The sequence below is a fragment of the Misgurnus anguillicaudatus genome, chromosome 6 (genome assembly GCF_027580225.2).
Source record: "Misgurnus anguillicaudatus chromosome 6, ASM2758022v2, whole genome shotgun sequence".
Taxonomy (NCBI): Eukaryota; Metazoa; Chordata; class Actinopteri; order Cypriniformes; family Cobitidae; genus Misgurnus; species Misgurnus anguillicaudatus.
This window is the reverse complement of record NC_073342.2, coordinates 4,783,675-4,802,380: the sequence shown is the minus strand read 5'-3', so window position 1 is coordinate 4,802,380 and position 18,706 is coordinate 4,783,675. Positions and strand designations below refer to the sequence as shown.

At 48.3% G+C, this 18,706-nt stretch overlaps 42 non-coding genes across 42 annotated transcripts; all 42 read left to right on the top strand.

Annotated features, from left to right (window-relative positions):
* Positions 1-76: 76 nt before the first annotated feature.
* trnas-uga (transfer RNA serine (anticodon UGA)) lies at positions 77-158 on the top strand. Its single transcript has one exon. It is a non-coding gene; the product is annotated as a tRNA-Ser (tRNA).
* Positions 159-642: 484 nt separating this feature from the next.
* On the top strand, positions 643-783 carry LOC141364541 (U4 spliceosomal RNA). Its single transcript, XR_012370252.1, has one exon. It is a non-coding gene; the product is annotated as a U4 spliceosomal RNA (small nuclear RNA).
* A 593-nt stretch (positions 784-1,376) lies between these two features.
* Positions 1,377-1,449, top strand: trnak-uuu (transfer RNA lysine (anticodon UUU)). The gene has a single exon. It is a non-coding gene; the product is annotated as a tRNA-Lys (tRNA).
* Positions 1,450-1,543: 94 nt separating this feature from the next.
* Positions 1,544-1,625, top strand: trnas-aga (transfer RNA serine (anticodon AGA)). Its single transcript has one exon. It is a non-coding gene; the product is annotated as a tRNA-Ser (tRNA).
* Positions 1,626-1,818: 193 nt separating this feature from the next.
* On the top strand, positions 1,819-1,890 carry trnah-gug (transfer RNA histidin (anticodon GUG)). The gene has a single exon. It is a non-coding gene; the product is annotated as a tRNA-His (tRNA).
* Positions 1,891-2,016: 126 nt separating this feature from the next.
* On the top strand, positions 2,017-2,098 carry trnas-uga (transfer RNA serine (anticodon UGA)). Its single transcript has one exon. It is a non-coding gene; the product is annotated as a tRNA-Ser (tRNA).
* A 484-nt stretch (positions 2,099-2,582) lies between these two features.
* Positions 2,583-2,723, top strand: LOC141364540 (U4 spliceosomal RNA). The gene has a single exon (XR_012370251.1). It is a non-coding gene; the product is annotated as a U4 spliceosomal RNA (small nuclear RNA).
* A 593-nt stretch (positions 2,724-3,316) lies between these two features.
* Positions 3,317-3,389, top strand: trnak-uuu (transfer RNA lysine (anticodon UUU)). Its single transcript has one exon. It is a non-coding gene; the product is annotated as a tRNA-Lys (tRNA).
* Positions 3,390-3,483: 94 nt separating this feature from the next.
* trnas-aga (transfer RNA serine (anticodon AGA)) lies at positions 3,484-3,565 on the top strand. Its single transcript has one exon. It is a non-coding gene; the product is annotated as a tRNA-Ser (tRNA).
* A 391-nt stretch (positions 3,566-3,956) lies between these two features.
* trnas-uga (transfer RNA serine (anticodon UGA)) lies at positions 3,957-4,038 on the top strand. The gene has a single exon. It is a non-coding gene; the product is annotated as a tRNA-Ser (tRNA).
* A 484-nt stretch (positions 4,039-4,522) lies between these two features.
* On the top strand, positions 4,523-4,663 carry LOC141364539 (U4 spliceosomal RNA). Its single transcript, XR_012370250.1, has one exon. It is a non-coding gene; the product is annotated as a U4 spliceosomal RNA (small nuclear RNA).
* A 593-nt stretch (positions 4,664-5,256) lies between these two features.
* trnak-uuu (transfer RNA lysine (anticodon UUU)) lies at positions 5,257-5,329 on the top strand. Its single transcript has one exon. It is a non-coding gene; the product is annotated as a tRNA-Lys (tRNA).
* A 94-nt stretch (positions 5,330-5,423) lies between these two features.
* Positions 5,424-5,505, top strand: trnas-aga (transfer RNA serine (anticodon AGA)). The gene has a single exon. It is a non-coding gene; the product is annotated as a tRNA-Ser (tRNA).
* Positions 5,506-5,896: 391 nt separating this feature from the next.
* On the top strand, positions 5,897-5,978 carry trnas-uga (transfer RNA serine (anticodon UGA)). Its single transcript has one exon. It is a non-coding gene; the product is annotated as a tRNA-Ser (tRNA).
* Positions 5,979-6,462: 484 nt separating this feature from the next.
* LOC141364538 (U4 spliceosomal RNA) lies at positions 6,463-6,603 on the top strand. The gene has a single exon (XR_012370249.1). It is a non-coding gene; the product is annotated as a U4 spliceosomal RNA (small nuclear RNA).
* A 593-nt stretch (positions 6,604-7,196) lies between these two features.
* trnak-uuu (transfer RNA lysine (anticodon UUU)) lies at positions 7,197-7,269 on the top strand. The gene has a single exon. It is a non-coding gene; the product is annotated as a tRNA-Lys (tRNA).
* Positions 7,270-7,363: 94 nt separating this feature from the next.
* trnas-aga (transfer RNA serine (anticodon AGA)) lies at positions 7,364-7,445 on the top strand. Its single transcript has one exon. It is a non-coding gene; the product is annotated as a tRNA-Ser (tRNA).
* Positions 7,446-7,638: 193 nt separating this feature from the next.
* Positions 7,639-7,710, top strand: trnah-gug (transfer RNA histidin (anticodon GUG)). The gene has a single exon. It is a non-coding gene; the product is annotated as a tRNA-His (tRNA).
* A 126-nt stretch (positions 7,711-7,836) lies between these two features.
* Positions 7,837-7,918, top strand: trnas-uga (transfer RNA serine (anticodon UGA)). Its single transcript has one exon. It is a non-coding gene; the product is annotated as a tRNA-Ser (tRNA).
* Positions 7,919-8,402: 484 nt separating this feature from the next.
* On the top strand, positions 8,403-8,543 carry LOC141364537 (U4 spliceosomal RNA). Its single transcript, XR_012370248.1, has one exon. It is a non-coding gene; the product is annotated as a U4 spliceosomal RNA (small nuclear RNA).
* Positions 8,544-9,136: 593 nt separating this feature from the next.
* On the top strand, positions 9,137-9,209 carry trnak-uuu (transfer RNA lysine (anticodon UUU)). Its single transcript has one exon. It is a non-coding gene; the product is annotated as a tRNA-Lys (tRNA).
* Positions 9,210-9,303: 94 nt separating this feature from the next.
* On the top strand, positions 9,304-9,385 carry trnas-aga (transfer RNA serine (anticodon AGA)). Its single transcript has one exon. It is a non-coding gene; the product is annotated as a tRNA-Ser (tRNA).
* Positions 9,386-9,776: 391 nt separating this feature from the next.
* trnas-uga (transfer RNA serine (anticodon UGA)) lies at positions 9,777-9,858 on the top strand. The gene has a single exon. It is a non-coding gene; the product is annotated as a tRNA-Ser (tRNA).
* A 484-nt stretch (positions 9,859-10,342) lies between these two features.
* Positions 10,343-10,483, top strand: LOC141364536 (U4 spliceosomal RNA). The gene has a single exon (XR_012370247.1). It is a non-coding gene; the product is annotated as a U4 spliceosomal RNA (small nuclear RNA).
* A 593-nt stretch (positions 10,484-11,076) lies between these two features.
* trnak-uuu (transfer RNA lysine (anticodon UUU)) lies at positions 11,077-11,149 on the top strand. Its single transcript has one exon. It is a non-coding gene; the product is annotated as a tRNA-Lys (tRNA).
* Positions 11,150-11,243: 94 nt separating this feature from the next.
* Positions 11,244-11,325, top strand: trnas-aga (transfer RNA serine (anticodon AGA)). Its single transcript has one exon. It is a non-coding gene; the product is annotated as a tRNA-Ser (tRNA).
* Positions 11,326-11,518: 193 nt separating this feature from the next.
* trnah-gug (transfer RNA histidin (anticodon GUG)) lies at positions 11,519-11,590 on the top strand. Its single transcript has one exon. It is a non-coding gene; the product is annotated as a tRNA-His (tRNA).
* A 126-nt stretch (positions 11,591-11,716) lies between these two features.
* Positions 11,717-11,798, top strand: trnas-uga (transfer RNA serine (anticodon UGA)). The gene has a single exon. It is a non-coding gene; the product is annotated as a tRNA-Ser (tRNA).
* A 484-nt stretch (positions 11,799-12,282) lies between these two features.
* LOC141364534 (U4 spliceosomal RNA) lies at positions 12,283-12,423 on the top strand. Its single transcript, XR_012370245.1, has one exon. It is a non-coding gene; the product is annotated as a U4 spliceosomal RNA (small nuclear RNA).
* A 593-nt stretch (positions 12,424-13,016) lies between these two features.
* On the top strand, positions 13,017-13,089 carry trnak-uuu (transfer RNA lysine (anticodon UUU)). Its single transcript has one exon. It is a non-coding gene; the product is annotated as a tRNA-Lys (tRNA).
* Positions 13,090-13,183: 94 nt separating this feature from the next.
* trnas-aga (transfer RNA serine (anticodon AGA)) lies at positions 13,184-13,265 on the top strand. The gene has a single exon. It is a non-coding gene; the product is annotated as a tRNA-Ser (tRNA).
* Positions 13,266-13,656: 391 nt separating this feature from the next.
* trnas-uga (transfer RNA serine (anticodon UGA)) lies at positions 13,657-13,738 on the top strand. Its single transcript has one exon. It is a non-coding gene; the product is annotated as a tRNA-Ser (tRNA).
* A 484-nt stretch (positions 13,739-14,222) lies between these two features.
* LOC141364533 (U4 spliceosomal RNA) lies at positions 14,223-14,363 on the top strand. Its single transcript, XR_012370244.1, has one exon. It is a non-coding gene; the product is annotated as a U4 spliceosomal RNA (small nuclear RNA).
* A 593-nt stretch (positions 14,364-14,956) lies between these two features.
* trnak-uuu (transfer RNA lysine (anticodon UUU)) lies at positions 14,957-15,029 on the top strand. The gene has a single exon. It is a non-coding gene; the product is annotated as a tRNA-Lys (tRNA).
* A 94-nt stretch (positions 15,030-15,123) lies between these two features.
* trnas-aga (transfer RNA serine (anticodon AGA)) lies at positions 15,124-15,205 on the top strand. Its single transcript has one exon. It is a non-coding gene; the product is annotated as a tRNA-Ser (tRNA).
* A 193-nt stretch (positions 15,206-15,398) lies between these two features.
* Positions 15,399-15,470, top strand: trnah-gug (transfer RNA histidin (anticodon GUG)). The gene has a single exon. It is a non-coding gene; the product is annotated as a tRNA-His (tRNA).
* Positions 15,471-15,596: 126 nt separating this feature from the next.
* trnas-uga (transfer RNA serine (anticodon UGA)) lies at positions 15,597-15,678 on the top strand. Its single transcript has one exon. It is a non-coding gene; the product is annotated as a tRNA-Ser (tRNA).
* Positions 15,679-16,162: 484 nt separating this feature from the next.
* LOC141364532 (U4 spliceosomal RNA) lies at positions 16,163-16,303 on the top strand. Its single transcript, XR_012370243.1, has one exon. It is a non-coding gene; the product is annotated as a U4 spliceosomal RNA (small nuclear RNA).
* Positions 16,304-16,896: 593 nt separating this feature from the next.
* On the top strand, positions 16,897-16,969 carry trnak-uuu (transfer RNA lysine (anticodon UUU)). Its single transcript has one exon. It is a non-coding gene; the product is annotated as a tRNA-Lys (tRNA).
* Positions 16,970-17,063: 94 nt separating this feature from the next.
* Positions 17,064-17,145, top strand: trnas-aga (transfer RNA serine (anticodon AGA)). The gene has a single exon. It is a non-coding gene; the product is annotated as a tRNA-Ser (tRNA).
* A 391-nt stretch (positions 17,146-17,536) lies between these two features.
* On the top strand, positions 17,537-17,618 carry trnas-uga (transfer RNA serine (anticodon UGA)). The gene has a single exon. It is a non-coding gene; the product is annotated as a tRNA-Ser (tRNA).
* Positions 17,619-18,102: 484 nt separating this feature from the next.
* On the top strand, positions 18,103-18,243 carry LOC141364531 (U4 spliceosomal RNA). The gene has a single exon (XR_012370242.1). It is a non-coding gene; the product is annotated as a U4 spliceosomal RNA (small nuclear RNA).
* Positions 18,244-18,706: the final 463 nt, after the last annotated feature.

Below are 18,706 nucleotides of genomic sequence, written 5' to 3'. Positions count from 1 at the left end.
GATCGGCTTGTTGCCTGACCTTCGGGTTTTTTTTCAGCACACTCCAGGCCCAGAGCGTTCGGAGGGTTGCCCTGTTGTAGTCGTGGCCGAGTGGTTAAGGCGATGGACTTGAAATCCATTGGGGTCTCCCCGCGCAGGTTCAAACCCTGCCGACTACGAGTGTCTGTTCCCTGGCTTTGGACTACTCTTGTTGTACGTTCCAGCTCACGAGCTGCTTTATTTCTGCAGCTCAAGTATATGGTTTTGACCACATACTGCACTTACAGCATGAAACCATAGAAGAGCTGGAACAGGTCTTTGTTTACAACTGTTGTAGATCGTCGCTAATCCAGTTGATCCTGACCTGAGCCATTTTCTGAGAGGTTAAGGACTATGGCTCCACCCTCTTTGTTTTCGGGATTCCCACAATTCTCTCCCCCGGATTGTTTTCCTTAAATAATTCAAACGTGTATTTGCACTTTTGCTTTTCTAAGTAGAAAGCGGATCATGAACAAACTTGTTGTGCAGATCTCTCACCTGCTGAAAAGGCACAGCATGCAGCAAAGCAGCACCTGAAGTCTACTTTCAGTTTTTAAGCTTGAATACCACCCTGTCGTCCAGCGTCCGGGAATGTGAACAGGAGAGGTCGTGACCTTTTCCATCATTCTTTCGCAGAGGCAATATCGTAGCCTATGAGGTTTATCCGAGGCGTGATCATTGCTGGTTGAAAACTTTACCCAATACCCCGCCAGGATGACTTGAAATACAGTCAGCTTTGGCAATTTTTGCCAGTCTCTTGAGAGACTTACGAGTTTGTTGCAAAAGAGAAGTTTGTTGTGTGTGGTTTTTTGTTTTGATGTTTATAGTCCCGAGATTAAAAGCGTCAAAGTTTGATTCCGGTACTTGACATCGCATTGATTTCGCCCCTCGGTCGGGCAATCACTACCAAGGATATCACGGTGACGTCTTCACACGACACCCTTTATTTATGTTGGACGGTTTTATGTAGAAAAGACCAAATCACAAAAAAGATTTTAGCTGGGTTTTCACGGGCAGGCTCACGTTTTGTCAAATGTGCTTTTTCTCGTGCAGCTCAGGAGTCACTTCGGCATGTTACGTAGACGTAGCTACATTTCCTTGAGCTTAGAAACGTTGCCTCTCTGGTGACGTTTTGGATGAAGACTGCTTTTCCTGAAGTAAAGAGAGTCTCAAGCAGAAGCAAGATTTCTCCACTTAAATAGATAATACGCACTCTGTTTGAAGGCTGAAGCAGTTACCTGCTCATTCTGGCATTCTAGTAATATTTACCCTGTCCATAGACCAAAGAGTAGCTAACAGGTCATGGTAATGAAATCCCGTACCTGCCTGAGGCGTGAAGCCCTGGGACTCTTTTGTGAGCCCGGATAGCTCAGTCGGTAGAGCATCAGACTTTTAATCTGAGGGTCCAGGGTTCAAGTCCCTGTTTGGGCGATGAGTAACCTCGATCGCCTTTTGTGCTGGTGTGTCTAGAGCTCCGTTTCGGAGGGAACGGCCAAAGAATAAAGTTTATCAACACTGGCGGCATGTAGTCGTGGCCGAGTGGTTAAGGCGATGGACTAGAAATCCATTGGGGTCTCCCCGCGCAAGTTCGAATCCTGCCGACTACGTCTTTAGACTTCTCCCTTTGGCTTTCATGGCAGCTTTCTGCCTCGGGGACCGACCGAATCTACTTCGACAGGGGTTTTGCCGTTGAAAAGAACTCAAAAATGATTGTGACTTCTGCATAGAGACGGCAGTCCCCTCACGGCCATTGTACTCAGGCAGACCCGCGTGCAGGTTTCTTGGGCAGCCCGGTGGCACGCCGTGATCGTATAGTGGTTAGTACTCTGCGTTGTGGCCGCAGCAACCCCGGTTCGAATCCGGGTCACGGCAGCCCTTCCCGGGGAAGTCTGTTGGGGTCTTGCCGCCCCTGCCCTTTTTTGTGATCGGCTTGTTGCCTGACCTTCGGGTTTTTTTCAGCACACTCCAGGCCCAGAGCGTTCGGAGGGTTGCCCTGTTGTAGTCGTGGCCGAGTGGTTAAGGCGATGGACTTGAAATCCATTGGGGTCTCCCCGCGCAGGTTCAAACCCTGCCGACTACGAGTGTCTGTTCCCTGGCTTTGGACTACTCTTGTTGTACGTTCCAGCTCACGAGCTGCTTTATTTCTGCAGCTCAAGTATATGGTTTTGACCACATACTGCACTTACAGCATGAAACCATAGAAGAGCTGGAACAGGTCTTTGTTTACAACTGTTGTAGATCGTCGCTAATCCAGTTGATCCTGACCTGAGCCATTTTCTGAGAGGTTAAGGACTATGGCTCCACCCTCTTTGTTTTCGGGATTCCCACAATTCTCTCCCCCGGATTGTTTTCCTTAAATAATTCAAACGTGTATTTGCACTTTTGCTTTTCTAAGTAGAAAGCGGATCATGAACAAACTTGTTGTGCAGATCTCTCACCTGCTGAAAAGGCACAGCATGCAGCAAAGCAGCACCTGAAGTCTACTTTCAGTTTTTAAGCTTGAATACCACCCTGTCGTCCAGCGTCCGGGAATGTGAACAGGAGAGGTCGTGACCTTTTCCATCATTCTTTCGCAGAGGCAATATCGTAGCCTATGAGGTTTATCCGAGGCGTGATCATTGCTGGTTGAAAACTTTACCCAATACCCCGCCAGGATGACTTGAAATACAGTCAGCTTTGGCAATTTTTGCCAGTCTCTTGAGAGACTTACGAGTTTGTTGCAAAAGAGAAGTTTGTTGTGTGTGGTTTTTTGTTTTGATGTTTATAGTCCCGAGATTAAAAGCGTCAAAGTTTGATTCCGGTACTTGACATCGCATTGATTTCGCCCCTCGGTCGGGCAATCACTACCAAGGATATCACGGTGACGTCTTCACACGACACCCTTTATTTATGTTGGACGGTTTTATGTAGAAAAGACCAAATCACAAAAAAGATTTTAGCTGGGTTTTCACGGGCAGGCTCACGTTTTGTCAAATGTGCTTTTTCTCGTGCAGCTCAGGAGTCACTTCGGCATGTTACGTAGACGTAGCTACATTTCCTTGAGCTTAGAAACGTTGCCTCTCTGGTGACGTTTTGGATGAAGACTGCTTTTCCTGAAGTAAAGAGAGTCTCTAGCAGAAGCAAGATTTCTCCACTTAAATAGATAATACGCACTCTGTTTGAAGGCTGAAGCAGTTACCTGCTCATTCTGGCATTCTAGTAATATTTACCCTGTCCATAGACCAAAGAGTAGCTAACAGGTCATGGTAATGAAATCCCGTACCTGCCTGAGGCGTGAAGCCCTGGGACTCCTTTGTGAGCCCGGATAGCTCAGTCGGTAGAGCATCAGACTTTTAATCTGAGGGTCCAGGGTTCAAGTCCCTGTTCGGGCGATGAGTAACCTCGATCGCCTTTTGTGCTGGTGTGTCTAGAGCTCCGTTTCGGAGGGAACGGCCAAAGAATAAAGTTTATCAACACTGGCGGCATGTAGTCGTGGCCGAGTGGTTAAGGCGATGGACTAGAAATCCATTGGGGTCTCCCCGCGCAAGTTCGAATCCTGCCGACTACGTCTTTAGACTTCTCCCTTTGGCTTTCATGGCAGCTTTCTGCCTCGGGGACCGACCGAATCTACTTCGACAGGGGTTTTGCCGTTGAAAAGAACTCAAAAATGATTGTGACTTCTGCATAGAGACGGCAGTCCCCTCACGGCCATTGTACTCAGGCAGACCCGCGTGCAGGTTTCTTGGGCAGCCCGGTGGCACGCCGTGATCGTATAGTGGTTAGTACTCTGCGTTGTGGCCGCAGCAACCCCGGTTCGAATCCGGCTCACGGCAGCCCTTCCCGGGGAAGTCTGTTGGGGTCTTGCCGCCCCGGCCCTTTTATGTGATCGGCTTGTTGCCTGACCTTCGGGTTTTTTTCAGCACACTCCAGGCCCAGAGCGTTCGGAGGGTTGCCCTGTTGTAGTCGTGGCCGAGTGGTTAAGGCGATGGACTTGAAATCCATTGGGGTCTCCCCGCGCAGGTTCAAACCCTGCCGACTACGAGTGTCTGTTCCCTGGCTTTGGACTACTCTTGTTGTACGTTCCAGCTCACGAGCTGCTTTATTTCTGCAGCTCAAGTATATGGTTTTGACCACATACTGCACTTACAGCATGAAACCATAGAAGAGCTGGAACAGGTCTTTGTTTACAACTGTTGTAGATCGTCGCTAATCCAGTTGATCCTGACCTGAGCCATTTTCTGAGAGGTTAAGGACTATGGCTCCACCCTCTTTGTTTTCGGGATTCCCACAATTCTCTCCCCCGGATTGTTTTCCTTAAATAATTCAAACGTGTATTTGCACTTTTGCTTTTCTAAGTAGAAAGCGGATCATGAACAAACTTGTTGTGCAGATCTCTCACCTGCTGAAAAGGCACAGCATGCAGCAAAGCAGCACCTGAAGTCTACTTTCAGTTTTTAAGCTTGAATACCACCCTGTCGTCCAGCGTCCGGGAATGTGAACAGGAGAGGTCGTGACCTTTTCCATCATTCTTTCGCAGAGGCAATATCGTAGCCTATGAGGTTTATCCGAGGCGTGATCATTGCTGGTTGAAAACTTTACCCAATACCCCGCCAGGATGACTTGAAATACAGTCAGCTTTGGCAATTTTTGCCAGTCTCTTGAGAGACTTACGAGTTTGTTGCAAAAGAGAAGTTTGTTGTGTGTGGTTTTTTGTTTTGATGTTTATAGTCCCGAGATTAAAAGCGTCAAAGTTTGATTCCGGTACTTGACATCGCATTGATTTCGCCCCTCGGTCGGGCAATCACTACCAAGGATATCACGGTGACGTCTTCACACGACACCCTTTATTTATGTTGGACGGTTTTATGTAGAAAAGACCAAATCACAAAAAAGATTTTAGCTGGGTTTTCACGGGCAGGCTCACGTTTTGTCAAATGTGCTTTTTCTCGTGCAGCTCAGGAGTCACTTCGGCATGTTACGTAGACGTAGCTACATTTCCTTGAGCTTAGAAACGTTGCCTCTCTGGTGACGTTTTGGATGAAGACTGCTTTTCCTGAAGTAAAGAGAGTCTCTAGCAGAAGCAAGATTTCTCCACTTAAATAGATAATACGCACTCTGTTTGAAGGCTGAAGCAGTTACCTGCTCATTCTGGCATTCTAGTAATATTTACCCTGTCCATAGACCAAAGAGTAGCTAACAGGTCATGGTAATGAAATCCCGTACCTGCCTGAGGCGTGAAGCCCTGGGACTCCTTTGTGAGCCCGGATAGCTCAGTCGGTAGAGCATCAGACTTTTAATCTGAGGGTCCAGGGTTCAAGTCCCTGTTCGGGCGATGAGTAACCTCGATCGCCTTTTGTGCTGGTGTGTCTAGAGCTCCGTTTCGGAGGGAACGGCCAAAGAATAAAGTTTATCAACACTGGCGGCATGTAGTCGTGGCCGAGTGGTTAAGGCGATGGACTAGAAATCCATTGGGGTCTCCCCGCGCAAGTTCGAATCCTGCCGACTACGTCTTTAGACTTCTCCCTTTGGCTTTCATGGCAGCTTTCTGCCTCGGGGACCGACCGAATCTACTTCGACAGGGGTTTTGCCGTTGAAAAGAACTCAAAAATGATTGTGACTTCTGCATAGAGACGGCAGTCCCCTCACGGCCATTGTACTCAGGCAGACCCGCGTGCAGGTTTCTTGGGCAGCCCGGTGGCACGCCGTGATCGTATAGTGGTTAGTACTCTGCGTTGTGGCCGCAGCAACCCCGGTTCGAATCCGGCTCACGGCAGCCCTTCCCGGGGAAGTCTGTTGGGGTCTTGCCGCCCCGGCCCTTTTATGTGATCGGCTTGTTGCCTGACCTTCGGGTTTTTTTCAGCACACTCCAGGCCCAGAGCGTTCGGAGGGTTGCCCTGTTGTAGTCGTGGCCGAGTGGTTAAGGCGATGGACTTGAAATCCATTGGGGTCTCCCCGCGCAGGTTCAAACCCTGCCGACTACGAGTGTCTGTTCCCTGGCTTTGGACTACTCTTGTTGTACGTTCCAGCTCACGAGCTGCTTTATTTCTGCAGCTCAAGTATATGGTTTTGACCACATACTGCACTTACAGCATGAAACCATAGAAGAGCTGGAACAGGTCTTTGTTTACAACTGTTGTAGATCGTCGCTAATCCAGTTGATCCTGACCTGAGCCATTTTCTGAGAGGTTAAGGACTATGGCTCCACCCTCTTTGTTTTCGGGATTCCCACAATTCTCTCCCCCGGATTGTTTTCCTTAAATAATTCAAACGTGTATTTGCACTTTTGCTTTTCTAAGTAGAAAGCGGATCATGAACAAACTTGTTGTGCAGATCTCTCACCTGCTGAAAAGGCACAGCATGCAGCAAAGCAGCACCTGAAGTCTACTTTCAGTTTTTAAGCTTGAATACCACCCTGTCGTCCAGCGTCCGGGAATGTGAACAGGAGAGGTCGTGACCTTTTCCATCATTCTTTCGCAGAGGCAATATCGTAGCCTATGAGGTTTATCCGAGGCGTGATCATTGCTGGTTGAAAACTTTACCCAATACCCCGCCAGGATGACTTGAAATACAGTCAGCTTTGGCAATTTTTGCCAGTCTCTTGAGAGACTTACGAGTTTGTTGCAAAAGAGAAGTTTGTTGTGTGTGGTTTTTTGTTTTGATGTTTATAGTCCCGAGATTAAAAGCGTCAAAGTTTGATTCCGGTACTTGACATCGCATTGATTTCGCCCCTCGGTCGGGCAATCACTACCAAGGATATCACGGTGACGTCTTCACACGACACCCTTTATTTATGTTGGACGGTTTTATGTAGAAAAGACCAAATCACAAAAAAGATTTTAGCTGGGTTTTCACGGGCAGGCTCACGTTTTGTCAAATGTGCTTTTTCTCGTGCAGCTCAGGAGTCACTTCGGCATGTTACGTAGACGTAGCTACATTTCCTTGAGCTTAGAAACGTTGCCTCTCTGGTGACGTTTTGGATGAAGACTGCTTTTCCTGAAGTAAAGAGAGTCTCAAGCAGAAGCAAGATTTCTCCACTTAAATAGATAATACGCACTCTGTTTGAAGGCTGAAGCAGTTACCTGCTCATTCTGGCATTCTAGTAATATTTACCCTGTCCATAGACCAAAGAGTAGCTAACAGGTCATGGTAATGAAATCCCGTACCTGCCTGAGGCGTGAAGCCCTGGGACTCTTTTGTGAGCCCGGATAGCTCAGTCGGTAGAGCATCAGACTTTTAATCTGAGGGTCCAGGGTTCAAGTCCCTGTTCGGGCGATGAGTAACCTCGATCGCCTTTTGTGCTGGTGTGTCTAGAGCTCCGTTTCGGAGGGAACGGCCAAAGAATAAAGTTTATCAACACTGGCGGCATGTAGTCGTGGCCGAGTGGTTAAGGCGATGGACTAGAAATCCATTGGGGTCTCCCCGCGCAAGTTCGAATCCTGCCGACTACGTCTTTAGACTTCTCCCTTTGGCTTTCATGGCAGCTTTCTGCCTCGGGGACCGACCGAATCTACTTCGACAGGGGTTTTGCCGTTGAAAAGAACTCAAAAATGATTGTGACTTCTGCATAGAGACGGCAGTCCCCTCACGGCCATTGTACTCAGGCAGACCCGCGTGCAGGTTTCTTGGGCAGCCCGGTGGCACGCCGTGATCGTATAGTGGTTAGTACTCTGCGTTGTGGCCGCAGCAACCCCGGTTCGAATCCGGGTCACGGCAGCCCTTCCCGGGGAAGTCTGTTGGGGTCTTGCCGCCCCTGCCCTTTTTTGTGATCGGCTTGTTGCCTGACCTTCGGGTTTTTTTCAGCACACTCCAGGCCCAGAGCGTTCGGAGGGTTGCCCTGTTGTAGTCGTGGCCGAGTGGTTAAGGCGATGGACTTGAAATCCATTGGGGTCTCCCCGCGCAGGTTCAAACCCTGCCGACTACGAGTGTCTGTTCCCTGGCTTTGGACTACTCTTGTTGTACGTTCCAGCTCACGAGCTGCTTTATTTCTGCAGCTCAAGTATATGGTTTTGACCACATACTGCACTTACAGCATGAAACCATAGAAGAGCTGGAACAGGTCTTTGTTTACAACTGTTGTAGATCGTCGCTAATCCAGTTGATCCTGACCTGAGCCATTTTCTGAGAGGTTAAGGACTATGGCTCCACCCTCTTTGTTTTCGGGATTCCCACAATTCTCTCCCCCGGATTGTTTTCCTTAAATAATTCAAACGTGTATTTGCACTTTTGCTTTTCTAAGTAGAAAGCGGATCATGAACAAACTTGTTGTGCAGATCTCTCACCTGCTGAAAAGGCACAGCATGCAGCAAAGCAGCACCTGAAGTCTACTTTCAGTTTTTAAGCTTGAATACCACCCTGTCGTCCAGCGTCCGGGAATGTGAACAGGAGAGGTCGTGACCTTTTCCATCATTCTTTCGCAGAGGCAATATCGTAGCCTATGAGGTTTATCCGAGGCGTGATCATTGCTGGTTGAAAACTTTACCCAATACCCCGCCAGGATGACTTGAAATACAGTCAGCTTTGGCAATTTTTGCCAGTCTCTTGAGAGACTTACGAGTTTGTTGCAAAAGAGAAGTTTGTTGTGTGTGGTTTTTTGTTTTGATGTTTATAGTCCCGAGATTAAAAGCGTCAAAGTTTGATTCCGGTACTTGACATCGCATTGATTTCGCCCCTCGGTCGGGCAATCACTACCAAGGATATCACGGTGACGTCTTCACACGACACCCTTTATTTATGTTGGACGGTTTTATGTAGAAAAGACCAAATCACAAAAAAGATTTTAGCTGGGTTTTCACGGGCAGGCTCACGTTTTGTCAAATGTGCTTTTTCTCGTGCAGCTCAGGAGTCACTTCGGCATGTTACGTAGACGTAGCTACATTTCCTTGAGCTTAGAAACGTTGCCTCTCTGGTGACGTTTTGGATGAAGACTGCTTTTCCTGAAGTAAAGAGAGTCTCTAGCAGAAGCAAGATTTCTCCACTTAAATAGATAATACGCACTCTGTTTGAAGGCTGAAGCAGTTACCTGCTCATTCTGGCATTCTAGTAATATTTACCCTGTCCATAGACCAAAGAGTAGCTAACAGGTCATGGTAATGAAATCCCGTACCTGCCTGAGGCGTGAAGCCCTGGGACTCCTTTGTGAGCCCGGATAGCTCAGTCGGTAGAGCATCAGACTTTTAATCTGAGGGTCCAGGGTTCAAGTCCCTGTTCGGGCGATGAGTAACCTCGATCGCCTTTTGTGCTGGTGTGTCTAGAGCTCCGTTTCGGAGGGAACGGCCAAAGAATAAAGTTTATCAACACTGGCGGCATGTAGTCGTGGCCGAGTGGTTAAGGCGATGGACTAGAAATCCATTGGGGTCTCCCCGCGCAAGTTCGAATCCTGCCGACTACGTCTTTAGACTTCTCCCTTTGGCTTTCATGGCAGCTTTCTGCCTCGGGGACCGACCGAATCTACTTCGACAGGGGTTTTGCCGTTGAAAAGAACTCAAAAATGATTGTGACTTCTGCATAGAGACGGCAGTCCCCTCACGGCCATTGTACTCAGGCAGACCCGCGTGCAGGTTTCTTGGGCAGCCCGGTGGCACGCCGTGATCGTATAGTGGTTAGTACTCTGCGTTGTGGCCGCAGCAACCCCGGTTCGAATCCGGCTCACGGCAGCCCTTCCCGGGGAAGTCTGTTGGGGTCTTGCCGCCCCGGCCCTTTTATGTGATCGGCTTGTTGCCTGACCTTCGGGTTTTTTTCAGCACACTCCAGGCCCAGAGCGTTCGGAGGGTTGCCCTGTTGTAGTCGTGGCCGAGTGGTTAAGGCGATGGACTTGAAATCCATTGGGGTCTCCCCGCGCAGGTTCAAACCCTGCCGACTACGAGTGTCTGTTCCCTGGCTTTGGACTACTCTTGTTGTACGTTCCAGCTCACGAGCTGCTTTATTTCTGCAGCTCAAGTATATGGTTTTGACCACATACTGCACTTACAGCATGAAACCATAGAAGAGCTGGAACAGGTCTTTGTTTACAACTGTTGTAGATCGTCGCTAATCCAGTTGATCCTGACCTGAGCCATTTTCTGAGAGGTTAAGGACTATGGCTCCACCCTCTTTGTTTTCGGGATTCCCACAATTCTCTCCCCCGGATTGTTTTCCTTAAATAATTCAAACGTGTATTTGCACTTTTGCTTTTCTAAGTAGAAAGCGGATCATGAACAAACTTGTTGTGCAGATCTCTCACCTGCTGAAAAGGCACAGCATGCAGCAAAGCAGCACCTGAAGTCTACTTTCAGTTTTTAAGCTTGAATACCACCCTGTCGTCCAGCGTCCGGGAATGTGAACAGGAGAGGTCGTGACCTTTTCCATCATTCTTTCGCAGAGGCAATATCGTAGCCTATGAGGTTTATCCGAGGCGTGATCATTGCTGGTTGAAAACTTTACCCAATACCCCGCCAGGATGACTTGAAATACAGTCAGCTTTGGCAATTTTTGCCAGTCTCTTGAGAGACTTACGAGTTTGTTGCAAAAGAGAAGTTTGTTGTGTGTGGTTTTTTGTTTTGATGTTTATAGTCCCGAGATTAAAAGCGTCAAAGTTTGATTCCGGTACTTGACATCGCATTGATTTCGCCCCTCGGTCGGGCAATCACTACCAAGGATATCACGGTGACGTCTTCACACGACACCCTTTATTTATGTTGGACGGTTTTATGTAGAAAAGACCAAATCACAAAAAAGATTTTAGCTGGGTTTTCACGGGCAGGCTCACGTTTTGTCAAATGTGCTTTTTCTCGTGCAGCTCAGGAGTCACTTCGGCATGTTACGTAGACGTAGCTACATTTCCTTGAGCTTAGAAACGTTGCCTCTCTGGTGACGTTTTGGATGAAGACTGCTTTTCCTGAAGTAAAGAGAGTCTCAAGCAGAAGCAAGATTTCTCCACTTAAATAGATAATACGCACTCTGTTTGAAGGCTGAAGCAGTTACCTGCTCATTCTGGCATTCTAGTAATATTTACCCTGTCCATAGACCAAAGAGTAGCTAACAGGTCATGGTAATGAAATCCCGTACCTGCCTGAGGCGTGAAGCCCTGGGACTCTTTTGTGAGCCCGGATAGCTCAGTCGGTAGAGCATCAGACTTTTAATCTGAGGGTCCAGGGTTCAAGTCCCTGTTCGGGCGATGAGTAACCTCGATCGCCTTTTGTGCTGGTGTGTCTAGAGCTCCGTTTCGGAGGGAACGGCCAAAGAATAAAGTTTATCAACACTGGCGGCATGTAGTCGTGGCCGAGTGGTTAAGGCGATGGACTAGAAATCCATTGGGGTCTCCCCGCGCAAGTTCGAATCCTGCCGACTACGTCTTTAGACTTCTCCCTTTGGCTTTCATGGCAGCTTTCTGCCTCGGGGACCGACCGAATCTACTTCGACAGGGGTTTTGCCGTTGAAAAGAACTCAAAAATGATTGTGACTTCTGCATAGAGACGGCAGTCCCCTCACGGCCATTGTACTCAGGCAGACCCGCGTGCAGGTTTCTTGGGCAGCCCGGTGGCACGCCGTGATCGTATAGTGGTTAGTACTCTGCGTTGTGGCCGCAGCAACCCCGGTTCGAATCCGGGTCACGGCAGCCCTTCCCGGGGAAGTCTGTTGGGGTCTTGCCGCCCCTGCCCTTTTTTGTGATCGGCTTGTTGCCTGACCTTCGGGTTTTTTTCAGCACACTCCAGGCCCAGAGCGTTCGGAGGGTTGCCCTGTTGTAGTCGTGGCCGAGTGGTTAAGGCGATGGACTTGAAATCCATTGGGGTCTCCCCGCGCAGGTTCAAACCCTGCCGACTACGAGTGTCTGTTCCCTGGCTTTGGACTACTCTTGTTGTACGTTCCAGCTCACGAGCTGCTTTATTTCTGCAGCTCAAGTATATGGTTTTGACCACATACTGCACTTACAGCATGAAACCATAGAAGAGCTGGAACAGGTCTTTGTTTACAACTGTTGTAGATCGTCGCTAATCCAGTTGATCCTGACCTGAGCCATTTTCTGAGAGGTTAAGGACTATGGCTCCACCCTCTTTGTTTTCGGGATTCCCACAATTCTCTCCCCCGGATTGTTTTCCTTAAATAATTCAAACGTGTATTTGCACTTTTGCTTTTCTAAGTAGAAAGCGGATCATGAACAAACTTGTTGTGCAGATCTCTCACCTGCTGAAAAGGCACAGCATGCAGCAAAGCAGCACCTGAAGTCTACTTTCAGTTTTTAAGCTTGAATACCACCCTGTCGTCCAGCGTCCGGGAATGTGAACAGGAGAGGTCGTGACCTTTTCCATCATTCTTTCGCAGAGGCAATATCGTAGCCTATGAGGTTTATCCGAGGCGTGATCATTGCTGGTTGAAAACTTTACCCAATACCCCGCCAGGATGACTTGAAATACAGTCAGCTTTGGCAATTTTTGCCAGTCTCTTGAGAGACTTACGAGTTTGTTGCAAAAGAGAAGTTTGTTGTGTGTGGTTTTTTGTTTTGATGTTTATAGTCCCGAGATTAAAAGCGTCAAAGTTTGATTCCGGTACTTGACATCGCATTGATTTCGCCCCTCGGTCGGGCAATCACTACCAAGGATATCACGGTGACGTCTTCACACGACACCCTTTATTTATGTTGGACGGTTTTATGTAGAAAAGACCAAATCACAAAAAAGATTTTAGCTGGGTTTTCACGGGCAGGCTCACGTTTTGTCAAATGTGCTTTTTCTCGTGCAGCTCAGGAGTCACTTCGGCATGTTACGTAGACGTAGCTACATTTCCTTGAGCTTAGAAACGTTGCCTCTCTGGTGACGTTTTGGATGAAGACTGCTTTTCCTGAAGTAAAGAGAGTCTCTAGCAGAAGCAAGATTTCTCCACTTAAATAGATAATACGCACTCTGTTTGAAGGCTGAAGCAGTTACCTGCTCATTCTGGCATTCTAGTAATATTTACCCTGTCCATAGACCAAAGAGTAGCTAACAGGTCATGGTAATGAAATCCCGTACCTGCCTGAGGCGTGAAGCCCTGGGACTCCTTTGTGAGCCCGGATAGCTCAGTCGGTAGAGCATCAGACTTTTAATCTGAGGGTCCAGGGTTCAAGTCCCTGTTCGGGCGATGAGTAACCTCGATCGCCTTTTGTGCTGGTGTGTCTAGAGCTCCGTTTCGGAGGGAACGGCCAAAGAATAAAGTTTATCAACACTGGCGGCATGTAGTCGTGGCCGAGTGGTTAAGGCGATGGACTAGAAATCCATTGGGGTCTCCCCGCGCAAGTTCGAATCCTGCCGACTACGTCTTTAGACTTCTCCCTTTGGCTTTCATGGCAGCTTTCTGCCTCGGGGACCGACCGAATCTACTTCGACAGGGGTTTTGCCGTTGAAAAGAACTCAAAAATGATTGTGACTTCTGCATAGAGACGGCAGTCCCCTCACGGCCATTGTACTCAGGCAGACCCGCGTGCAGGTTTCTTGGGCAGCCCGGTGGCACGCCGTGATCGTATAGTGGTTAGTACTCTGCGTTGTGGCCGCAGCAACCCCGGTTCGAATCCGGCTCACGGCAGCCCTTCCCGGGGAAGTCTGTTGGGGTCTTGCCGCCCCGGCCCTTTTATGTGATCGGCTTGTTGCCTGACCTTCGGGTTTTTTTCAGCACACTCCAGGCCCAGAGCGTTTGGAGGGTTGCCCTGTTGTAGTCGTGGCCGAGTGGTTAAGGCGATGGACTTGAAATCCATTGGGGTCTCCCCGCGCAGGTTCAAACCCTGCCGACTACGAGTGTCTGTTCCCTGGCTTTGGACTACTCTTGTTGTACGTTCCAGCTCACGAGCTGCTTTATTTCTGCAGCTCAAGTATATGGTTTTGACCACATACTGCACTTACAGCATGAAACCATAGAAGAGCTGGAACAGGTCTTTGTTTACAACTGTTGTAGATCGTCGCTAATCCAGTTGATCCTGACCTGAGCCATTTTCTGAGAGGTTAAGGACTATGGCTCCACCCTCTTTGTTTTCGGGATTCCCACAATTCTCTCCCCCGGATTGTTTTCCTTAAATAATTCAAACGTGTATTTGCACTTTTGCTTTTCTAAGTAGAAAGCGGATCATGAACAAACTTGTTGTGCAGATCTCTCACCTGCTGAAAAGGCACAGCATGCAGCAAAGCAGCACCTGAAGTCTACTTTCAGTTTTTAAGCTTGAATACCACCCTGTCGTCCAGCGTCCGGGAATGTGAACAGGAGAGGTCGTGACCTTTTCCATCATTCTTTCGCAGAGGCAATATCGTAGCCTATGAGGTTTATCCGAGGCGTGATCATTGCTGGTTGAAAACTTTACCCAATACCCCGCCAGGATGACTTGAAATACAGTCAGCTTTGGCAATTTTTGCCAGTCTCTTGAGAGACTTACGAGTTTGTTGCAAAAGAGAAGTTTGTTGTGTGTGGTTTTTTGTTTTGATGTTTATAGTCCCGAGATTAAAAGCGTCAAAGTTTGATTCCGGTACTTGACATCGCATTGATTTCGCCCCTCGGTCGGGCAATCACTACCAAGGATATCACGGTGACGTCTTCACACGACACCCTTTATTTATGTTGGACGGTTTTATGTAGAAAAGACCAAATCACAAAAAAGATTTTAGCTGGGTTTTCACGGGCAGGCTCACGTTTTGTCAAATGTGCTTTTTCTCGTGCAGCTCAGGAGTCACTTCGGCATGTTACGTAGACGTAGCTACATTTCCTTGAGCTTAGAAACGTTGCCTCTCTGGTGACGTTTTGGATGAAGACTGCTTTTCCTGAAGTAAAGAGAGTCTCAAGCAGAAGCAAGATTTCTCCACTTAAATAGATAATACGCACTCTGTTTGAAGGCTGAAGCAGTTACCTGCTCATTCTGGCATTCTAGTAATATTTACCCTGTCCATAGACCAAAGAGTAGCTAACAGGTCATGGTAATGAAATCCCGTACCTGCCTGAGGCGTGAAGCCCTGGGACTCTTTTGTGAGCCCGGATAGCTCAGTCGGTAGAGCATCAGACTTTTAATCTGAGGGTCCAGGGTTCAAGTCCCTGTTCGGGCGATGAGTAACCTCGATCGCCTTTTGTGCTGGTGTGTCTAGAGCTCCGTTTCGGAGGGAACGGCCAAAGAATAAAGTTTATCAACACTGGCGGCATGTAGTCGTGGCCGAGTGGTTAAGGCGATGGACTAGAAATCCATTGGGGTCTCCCCGCGCAAGTTCGAATCCTGCCGACTACGTCTTTAGACTTCTCCCTTTGGCTTTCATGGCAGCTTTCTGCCTCGGGGACCGACCGAATCTACTTCGACAGGGGTTTTGCCGTTGAAAAGAACTCAAAAATGATTGTGACTTCTGCATAGAGACGGCAGTCCCCTCACGGCCATTGTACTCAGGCAGACCCGCGTGCAGGTTTCTTGGGCAGCCCGGTGGCACGCCGTGATCGTATAGTGGTTAGTACTCTGCGTTGTGGCCGCAGCAACCCCGGTTCGAATCCGGGTCACGGCAGCCCTTCCCGGGGAAGTCTGTTGGGGTCTTGCCGCCCCTGCCCTTTTTTGTGATCGGCTTGTTGCCTGACCTTCGGGTTTTTTTCAGCACACTCCAGGCCCAGAGCGTTCGGAGGGTTGCCCTGTTGTAGTCGTGGCCGAGTGGTTAAGGCGATGGACTTGAAATCCATTGGGGTCTCCCCGCGCAGGTTCAAACCCTGCCGACTACGAGTGTCTGTTCCCTGGCTTTGGACTACTCTTGTTGTACGTTCCAGCTCACGAGCTGCTTTATTTCTGCAGCTCAAGTATATGGTTTTGACCACATACTGCACTTACAGCATGAAACCATAGAAGAGCTGGAACAGGTCTTTGTTTACAACTGTTGTAGATCGTCGCTAATCCAGTTGATCCTGACCTGAGCCATTTTCTGAGAGGTTAAGGACTATGGCTCCACCCTCTTTGTTTTCGGGATTCCCACAATTCTCTCCCCCGGATTGTTTTCCTTAAATAATTCAAACGTGTATTTGCACTTTTGCTTTTCTAAGTAGAAAGCGGATCATGAACAAACTTGTTGTGCAGATCTCTCACCTGCTGAAAAGGCACAGCATGCAGCAAAGCAGCACCTGAAGTCTACTTTCAGTTTTTAAGCTTGAATACCACCCTGTCGTCCAGCGTCCGGGAATGTGAACAGGAGAGGTCGTGACCTTTTCCATCATTCTTTCGCAGAGGCAATATCGTAGCCTATGAGGTTTATCCGAGGCGTGATCATTGCTGGTTGAAAACTTTACCCAATACCCCGCCAGGATGACTTGAAATACAGTCAGCTTTGGCAATTTTTGCCAGTCTCTTGAGAGACTTACGAGTTTGTTGCAAAAGAGAAGTTTGTTGTGTGTGGTTTTTTGTTTTGATGTTTATAGTCCCGAGATTAAAAGCGTCAAAGTTTGATTCCGGTACTTGACATCGCATTGATTTCGCCCCTCGGTCGGGCAATCACTACCAAGGATATCACGGTGACGTCTTCACACGACACCCTTTATTTATGTTGGACGGTTTTATGTAGAAAAGACCAAATCACAAAAAAGATTTTAGCTGGGTTTTCACGGGCAGGCTCACGTTTTGTCAAATGTGCTTTTTCTCGTGCAGCTCAGGAGTCACTTCGGCATGTTACGTAGACGTAGCTACATTTCCTTGAGCTTAGAAACGTTGCCTCTCTGGTGACGTTTTGGATGAAGACTGCTTTTCCTGAAGTAAAGAGAGTCTCTAGCAGAAGCAAGATTTCTCCACTTAAATAGATAATACGCACTCTGTTTGAAGGCTGAAGCAGTTACCTGCTCATTCTGGCATTCTAGTAATATTTACCCTGTCCATAGACCAAAGAGTAGCTAACAGGTCATGGTAATGAAATCCCGTACCTGCCTGAGGCGTGAAGCCCTGGGACTCCTTTGTGAGCCCGGATAGCTCAGTCGGTAGAGCATCAGACTTTTAATCTGAGGGTCCAGGGTTCAAGTCCCTGTTCGGGCGATGAGTAACCTCGATCGCCTTTTGTGCTGGTGTGTCTAGAGCTCCGTTTCGGAGGGAACGGCCAAAGAATAAAGTTTATCAACACTGGCGGCATGTAGTCGTGGCCGAGTGGTTAAGGCGATGGACTAGAAATCCATTGGGGTCTCCCCGCGCAAGTTCGAATCCTGCCGACTACGTCTTTAGACTTCTCCCTTTGGCTTTCATGGCAGCTTTCTGCCTCGGGGACCGACCGAATCTACTTCGACAGGGGTTTTGCCGTTGAAAAGAACTCAAAAATGATTGTGACTTCTGCATAGAGACGGCAGTCCCCTCACGGCCATTGTACTCAGGCAGACCCGCGTGCAGGTTTCTTGGGCAGCCCGGTGGCACGCCGTGATCGTATAGTGGTTAGTACTCTGCGTTGTGGCCGCAGCAACCCCGGTTCGAATCCGGCTCACGGCAGCCCTTCCCGGGGAAGTCTGTTGGGGTCTTGCCGCCCCGGCCCTTTTATGTGATCGGCTTGTTGCCTGACCTTCGGGTTTTTTTCAGCACACTCCAGGCCCAGAGCGTTCGGAGGGTTGCCCTGTTGTAGTCGTGGCCGAGTGGTTAAGGCGATGGACTTGAAATCCATTGGGGTCTCCCCGCGCAGGTTCAAACCCTGCCGACTACGAGTGTCTGTTCCCTGGCTTTGGACTACTCTTGTTGTACGTTCCAGCTCACGAGCTGCTTTATTTCTGCAGCTCAAGTATATGGTTTTGACCACATACTGCACTTACAGCATGAAACCATAGAAGAGCTGGAACAGGTCTTTGTTTACAACTGTTGTAGATCGTCGCTAATCCAGTTGATCCTGACCTGAGCCATTTTCTGAGAGGTTAAGGACTATGGCTCCACCCTCTTTGTTTTCGGGATTCCCACAATTCTCTCCCCCGGATTGTTTTCCTTAAATAATTCAAACGTGTATTTGCACTTTTGCTTTTCTAAGTAGAAAGCGGATCATGAACAAACTTGTTGTGCAGATCTCTCACCTGCTGAAAAGGCACAGCATGCAGCAAAGCAGCACCTGAAGTCTACTTTCAGTTTTTAAGCTTGAATACCACCCTGTCGTCCAGCGTCCGGGAATGTGAACAGGAGAGGTCGTGACCTTTTCCATCATTCTTTCGCAGAGGCAATATCGTAGCCTATGAGGTTTATCCGAGGCGTGATCATTGCTGGTTGAAAACTTTACCCAATACCCCGCCAGGATGACTTGAAATACAGTCAGCTTTGGCAATTTTTGCCAGTCTCTTGAGAGACTTACGAGTTTGTTGCAAAAGAGAAGTTTGTTGTGTGTGGTTTTTTGTTTTGATGTTTATAGTCCCGAGATTAAAAGCGTCAAAGTTTGATTCCGGTACTTGACATCGCATTGATTTCGCCCCTCGGTCGGGCAATCACTACCAAGGATATCACGGTGACGTCTTCACACGACACCCTTTATTTATGTTGGACGGTTTTATGTAGAAAAGACCAAATCACAAAAAAGATTTTAGCTGGGTTTTCACGGGCAGGCTCACGTTTTGTCAAATGTGCTTTTTCTCGTGCAGCTCAGGAGTCACTTCGGCATGTTACGTAGACGTAGCTACATTTCCTTGAGCTTAGAAACGTTGCCTCTCTGGTGACGTTTTGGATGAAGACTGCTTTTCCTGAAGTAAAGAGAGTCTCAAGCAGAAGCAAGATTTCTCCACTTAAATAGATAATACGCACTCTGTTTGAAGGCTG